We start from the raw sequence: 7,148 nt of genomic DNA, 5'->3' as shown, positions 1-7,148 counted from the left end.
GATAACTACCCAACCATCCAGCCAAGTTGACGGAAAGCATTAACCATCGCAGCCTTCAAGAAGAGGCAGAGCAGAAGTGGGGCAGACCTGCGCAGTGGATCCCGAGAGTGAAGGTTGGGGAGGCTGTGACTACGTCCCAGGGCAGCTAGAGAGAGTGCTTTGGCAGTTGAAACTATTCGTTATTCTGATTGCTGCATTGGCTACACAAATTTACACACATGTTAAAATGCCTAGACCTGTGCACCACAAAACAAGTGAATTGTGTCATTGTGAGGTGCTGTCAAGTCACGTTTGACACACAGAGCCCCTGCGTCCAGCACAAGGAGACACTGCCCAGTCTCGCATTATCCCTCCGACTACGATATGGAAGCCACTGCGGGAATCCAGCATGCCAAGAGTCTGCCTCTTTTTTGCTGCCCTCTACATTACCAAGCATGATGGCTGTTCCCAGACACTGGTCTCTCCAGATAACAAGTCCAAAGTACACAGAGTATATGGTCCTCTACTGGTAAGGAACATGCTAGCTGTCCTTCTTCCAAGACAGGTGAGTTTGTTCTTTTGGCTGTCCAAAGCATTTTCAGTATTCTTCTCCAGCACCGTAATTCAAGTACATCTATTCTTCGGTCTTCCTTATTCAGTATCCTACTTCCACACGCACAGGAGACAACTGAAAATGCCACGGCTTGACTCAGGTGCACCTTAGTCCTCAACGTGACATCCTTGCTTTTCAACACTTGAAAGAGGTCATGTGCAGCAGCAGATTGACCCGGTGCAGTGCGTCATTTGATCTCTTGACAGCTGCTCCCAAGGGATCCACAGAAGATGAAATCCTTGACATCCTCCATTTTTTCCCCTGACTCCCAAATATAAAATCAGACAGAGAAGTTTTGCCAGTCGTATATTATTCTGGGACTTTCTGTAGCACTGGAATGGAACCCGTCAGCAGTAAATCTGATAACAGGTTATGAACAATGCACGACATCTTCAATTTTTGCCTTTCATTGATCAGGATGTTACCTGTTGGTGCAGTTGTGAGGATTTGGGTCTTTACCTTGAGCGGCAATCCACACTGAAGGCTGCCATCCTTGATCTGCATCAGAATTGCTTCCAGTCCTCCTCACTTTCAGCCAGCAGGGTTGTGTTATCTCTATGTCACAGATGGTGGACAAGGCCTCCTCCAATCCTGGTGCCGTGTTCTTCTTCACACACCCCAGCTTCTCTGATTATTTGCTCAGCATACAGATTGAATAAATATTGTGAGAGGATACAACCCTGACGCACACATTTCTTGATTTTAAACCATGCCGTGTTCCCCTGTTCTGTTCCCACAACAGCCTCTTGAGCCCTGAATGGTTTCTGAAGGAGTACAGCGAAGCGTTCTGGAATTTCCACTCCTCTCCAGGCTGTCCATGGTCCATGATGGTCCCCACAGTTGTACAGTCAGGGAAGCACAAGTAAGCATTTCTCTGTGGTTCCCTGCTTTGACCAGGATGCCTGTGACAGCAGCAGCGATATCCCTTGTCCTACGTCCTATGTCTCCTGAATGTGGCCTGGAGTTCTGGCAGTTCTGGTCAGTGGGCTGAAGTACTTCGTTTTATTGTCTGCTGATTTAAAAGATAAGAAAAATACAAGTGATTGATAACATTGTCAGCCTAACTGAGCCATTCACCCTTCAGCCCCTCCTCCCTCTGTTTTCCTCCTTCTCTGAAAACTGAAGCTTCTTAAAGAGGACATCTCCAGCAACTCCACCCTCAACCAGTCAAGACGCCTTTCAGAGCTTGATTTTGATATTCACAAGACACAGGAAGGGAAGGGCACAGGAAGAGAGGAAGGGAGGAGACGGGAGGGAAGGCTGGAGCCTGGAAGGAGGGAGGAAAGGAGAGCGCGAGGCCAAGAGAAAGGAAGCAATGATTCAGTCTGGACACAAATGTCTGACATAGAAAGCCACGCCCTGGGGAACCTCACTGTCCTGAGTTCGATTCTGGGCGAGGGAGGCATCCGTGAGAACCATTGCCAAGCAATTTCCCACAGTGATTGCCTCGCAGGGTCAGACCCATGTTGGGGGGTTATTCCAATGGGCGGTTCAGGGAACAACCTTGAAAGGGTCAACACATGGGAAGTCAGCTGGTCCTGTCACTGGTCAGACGTGACATGTCATGGTTGGACGGAAGCAGGGGTGTTCTTCTGCATGAAAGGTCATCCAGAGCCTTCCTGCTCCCTTATACCACTGCCCGCAACTAGAGTCAGTGTCTCAGGGCCACCTCTTGCCCATCCTGGCTGTCACTTCCCTCTCACGGGCTGTGTCACTCACCAGCCAACCAAGTCTTCATCGTGCCGTCCTCCGTGCATTCCCACAAGGAGCGCCTCGCTGAGCTGGGCCTGGCACTAAGAGCAGAAACACCTCCACGAGTGTGATCGACCCAGCCCTCCTTCGTGGGGCTCACGCGCCAGGCCCAGAGGCAGACGTCTGTCACAGAAACCATTCTAATGTGCTGTCTCCGTGCTGTTGGACCAGGAAGACCCCAGGGGGCTGCCTGTAGCAAACAGAAATTCATTCTCTCAGCTCGGGAGGTCGGAGGTCCAGACCCACAGCTCCGGTTCCAGTAGACAGCTGTGTTTCTCTCTGCTGGCTCACAATGTCGGAGAAATGTCCTGGTGTCCCTCCAACATCACTGGGCCTGTCATTTCTTGGAGATTGCCACGTGTCTTGCCAACAGTCTTCTCTGGGTCCTGGTAGTTCTCAGTGCAGGGACTCCAGGTCCGGGGGATGAACCCTGAGATAGTTTATTGTGCCAACCTGGCTGATAAACACATGTGGGGTTAATTGAAGGGCAGAGGGATAAATAGCTTGGTGAGCCTTGCCTTTTAGTTCTCGGGTCTCTTGCTCTCTTATGGTCGGACCAGGGTGCAGCTGCCTTAGCCAGTTCCCTGCTTTAGCTGGTGAGGCTCACTTTCTGTAAGACATCTTGAAGGAGAAGCCACATGGACCAACCCCGATGCAGCCCTGGGTGCTGGAGCAGCTGTGTGGAGACCCCTGCCAGCGCTGAGATGCTTACACGCTCACTGATTCGGCTTTCCTCCTGCAGTTGGTGTCATAGTGTGGGTTTGGTGAGATGGAGGAGGACTTTTGTGGGTTGGTGTTGGACATATAGGCTTTTGTTGGATTTGTGGACTTGGGCAGCACTGTGTTGGGATGTTTTCTTGATGTGTACTTCTTGTGTCTTGTAACAGGGCTGGGGAACCTTTGTCTGCCAAGGGCCAAATGAATAGTCATATTAGCCTGCAACATTTGGTCAGACATTTCATTAACTCGCCCCAGTGTGATGACTGAGGGGCCCTGGGGCCAGAGTGGTTTTGTGTGGGGCCGCTAACTGCAAGGTCAGCAGTTCGAAACTACCAGCCATTCTATGGGAGAGAGATGGGGCTTTCTCCTCCCATAAAGACTTACCATCTCGGAAACCTTCAGGGGCAGTTTCACTCTGCCCTCTAGGGGTCGCTGAGTCAGCATGGACTCAATGGCCATCGGTGGGTTTGGATTGTTTTCTTTCAAGTGCTGGCTGGAGCTGGTGCTTTTTGGTGAAGTGTGTGACCTTAGCTAGTATTGAGGACACCGTGAGCCCTATATGACAGGACGTTCCCTACTCTTATTGTATAAGATAAAGTTGATGTAAGCCACACTCCAGGACCAGGATGGCGCCTGAGTTAGGGTGTTGCATTCCACCCTAAACCCCTTACTAATCACAGCAGGTCACACATAGGAGATGACCTCATGACATACCTGCCGAGTAACTGTGAATCCTGGCCAACCCAAGTTCGCACATACTTTGGAGGGACGCAACCCAATCCGTGACACACGGATTACAGGAACAACTGTGCCAAGGGCTACAGAATGGAAGCCCATGGTGAAGTGAGACCAGACTAGGCCGGGCATGGCTGCCCTGGGGAAACGACCTTCAACATTTCCCGACCCAATGGTACTTCTCTTGGGAAATGTGATCAAAGAGGATGAGTGGGAGCTGGCCAGGTTCACAGAAGAGGGAGGCGATCCGAGGCAGAGGGTAGTGCTTACGCAAAGGCCAGAGGGATCAGGGAGGCTCAAGTGTCCTGGGGGACCAGGTGCCGGGGCCACAGCAGTGATCAGAACCCAGTGACAGTTCTCCAAGGGGAGATGATTGCCGCTCACCCGTAGCTCTTCTTCCTCTGTGTGTCAGTCCGGGTAGACTAGAGAAACAAATTCATAGACACTCATATGTGTATCAGAAAGAGCTTTATATAAAAGCATGATTGTATATTAAGAAAATATCCCAGCACAATCCAGATCAAGTCCATAAGTCCTATATTAGCCCATATGTCCCCTACCAACCTATAAAGTCCTCTTCAGACTCAAGCAACACATGCAATGACGCCAAATGCAAGATCACAGGCCAGTGGGTGGAAAGTCCTGTGGATCCAGTGGCAGTGGAAGCATCTCAGCGTTGGCAGGGGTCTCCACGTAGCTCCTCCAGCCCCAGGGCTCTAGCATAGCTCCATGTGTCTTATCAGCAGGAAGACGAAGCAGAGTCTGTGTATCTGGCCTCCAGTGAGCTATTTATCTCCTTGGCACCTCCAAATGAGGTCATCAAGCTGCAGCCTGATTGACAGGCTAGACTCCACCCCTTCACAAGTGCCACGAGATTATGTAGCTACCTCACTCTTTCCTTAGAAGTCCTTCCTTTAAAATAAACTGCTGATTGATGGGCCCAGGGCACAGGATCTGGAGTCAGACTTAGTAAAGTCCATGAGATCTGTGTTCCATCATTCACTACGTGTGTAAAAACATGTCCTGACTCAGGCTCTCTGGGCCCCATTTCCCCACCTGGAATGTGGGCACAGAACCATCGAATCAGCGTCTGGGGCTGTTGTGAGGGATCTGTAAACCCCTGATCACAAAGCGTGGCGCATCCTCAGGGCCTCGTGCACGGCAGCTGCAAGCTTTGGGTGTTGGGTCCCTCTGAGTGTGGTCAAATAGAGAATGAGGAGAGAGCCAGACACTACCGCGATTCCAATCAACAAAAGGCCAAGGCAAGGACTCGGCTCTAATGACAGTCCTTGAGCCAATGGGACATGCTCTGGGGTCGACCTTGTTTGACACAAGGAGGAGCGTGAAGGACAGTTAAGACTCAGGAAGGCTCTTAGATGACAGACGGACACACATACCATCTCCTGTAGGGACACATTACTCAGTGAGTGAGGTGAGTGCTTGCTCTGGGTATCACCACAGCCGGGCACCAATTGTCCAAAGCAAAGACCCATAAATGCCAAGCAGACAGGACACAAGGGAAAGAGTGCGCCATCATGGAAAGGAGCTGGCAGGGGTAGTGCCCATCTTCCCAGAGAGCACAGTAAGCACTGATTCTTTGTGCTTACTTATTAATCGATAGCGCACCATCTCACAGTTTGTCGTCCCCTGAAAGATTCTGCTTGTGGCGGACATCTGTCTCTCTTCCAGATGCCCCAGGACCAAAAGCCTCTTTTCAAATCCCTTCCGCCCTCCTGACAAGGATAGGGTCTGCAATAGGCAAGATAAGCGCAGGCTTACTTGTGCTTACTTATTCATCTGTAGCGAACGGTTTCCCGTGGGTTTCCCCACACGGTGTGAAAAATATGACAAAGTGGAAAATACATGAAACTATTCACTATGGATTAGCAGGCAAGCACAAGGAAACCCATGCTTAACTTGTGTATTGGGTAATCCTTCCCTGGCCTCCTGCCCCAAAGGCTGGACTCCCGTCCAAAGGATTCCAACGATGTTGCTGGTAACGGGAGCCCACTAAGTCCTGGGTAGAGGAGTCACGAGTTCTGCCTTCCCCAGAAAAGGCACCTTTGCTCCAGTGGGAGAATGCCTCTGGACTGATAAAGGCTTGCTCTTTCCAGTTATGGGTAGGAATATTTCAGGGTGGGGGGAGGCTATTTTTTGCCACATGCTCTATCTCTCCAGCAGGCAGAGTGACACTGCTCAGGGTCCAAATAGCCCCAGCCGAGGAAGGTCATGGAGCTGAAGGCTGGAAGGCTCGGCTCCCAGTGAGCCAGCTGGTGGGCGGGTCATTATTTGCATCCTCACTTGGGGGTCCCAGGCTCTTCAGCTGTTATCTCATCCACTCCCTTGCCCCAGTCCCAATCTGCTGTCCTCAGGAGTCTGAGGGAACTGATTCCCCCCTGGGTCCAGAGTCTGGTGGCAAATGTCTATTTTTAGTCTATGATTCCTGAGAATGCTGGTGAGCCCTTGTGGAGCAAGGGTGGGGGGTGGAGGTGGGTGGCGAAAGGGAAGGGGAACTTGAGGGCCTTCGAGGGCCAGGGAGGACACAGAGTAGCCCTGAGGATGGCTTTCTGCAGGGACCCTGCCAGGCCTTTGCCCTCCTTGGCCAACCCCGTTCAGGACCAGGTTGAACTCACGCCCTCGGGTTCCCCTTCCCTTCCTCCTGGGAGTTGCTGTGAGCTTTCTGTTCCTCTCTGCAGCCACCCCTGCTTTCAGTCTCAGGGCTTCTTACAGGAACCTCAGTGGGTGCAGCGCCGGATTCTTCAACGCTCCCTTCCCCTCTCCTCTGATGTTTGCCTGTGCCTGCCTCTCCCATCAACCCACCAACCAGCGGACATGGAGTCTCCCGGTGGACGTGGACGAGAGTGGGAGAGTGCTCCACGGGGTCTTCAGAAGTCGATAACCAGCCTTCCTCCCCCGGGCTGTCTCTTGGGCTCAGACGTCCAAAGCATTCCTTTAGCCAATGACTGCATTGGCGGTTTGCACCAATAGGGGGCTCTATGTAGCACATGGAAAAACCCTCTGTCCTGGAGTCGATGCCAACACCCAGTGACCCTATAGGACAGGGAAGAACGACCCCTGTGTTTCTGAGACTGCAGCTCTCATCTGGAGTAAAAAGCCCTGTCTTTCTCCTGCGGGGACGCCAATGGTTTTGAACGGCTGACCTTGTGGAGCACAACCCAATGTGTAACCACTTCACTACCGGGGCTACCTAGTGGACATAAGCCGTGTGAAGGGTGAGAAATTCACCTGCAAGTGAAAGTACAGGAACCATGGAAGGCCCAGAGAGGGAAAGTGATAAAGATTTAGAGATTTTTACACATTTTTAAGTCCTTTTCCCTGGCTGCTAATT

General features: G+C 51.5%; 1 non-coding gene across 1 annotated transcript; it reads right to left on the bottom strand.

Annotated features, from left to right (window-relative positions):
- Nucleotides 1-851: 851 nt before the first annotated feature.
- Nucleotides 852-977, bottom strand: LOC142441610 (small nucleolar RNA SNORA54). The gene has a single exon (XR_012782975.1). It is a non-coding gene; the product is annotated as a small nucleolar RNA SNORA54 (small nucleolar RNA).
- Between the last annotated feature and the right edge of the window lie 6,171 nt (nt 978-7,148).

The sequence above is a fragment of the Tenrec ecaudatus genome, chromosome 2 (genome assembly GCF_050624435.1).
Source record: "Tenrec ecaudatus isolate mTenEca1 chromosome 2, mTenEca1.hap1, whole genome shotgun sequence".
In the NCBI taxonomy this organism is placed as follows: Eukaryota; Metazoa; Chordata; class Mammalia; order Afrosoricida; family Tenrecidae; genus Tenrec; species Tenrec ecaudatus.
Note: the sequence above shows the minus strand (reverse complement) of the source record. Positions and strands in the feature narration are given on the sequence as shown.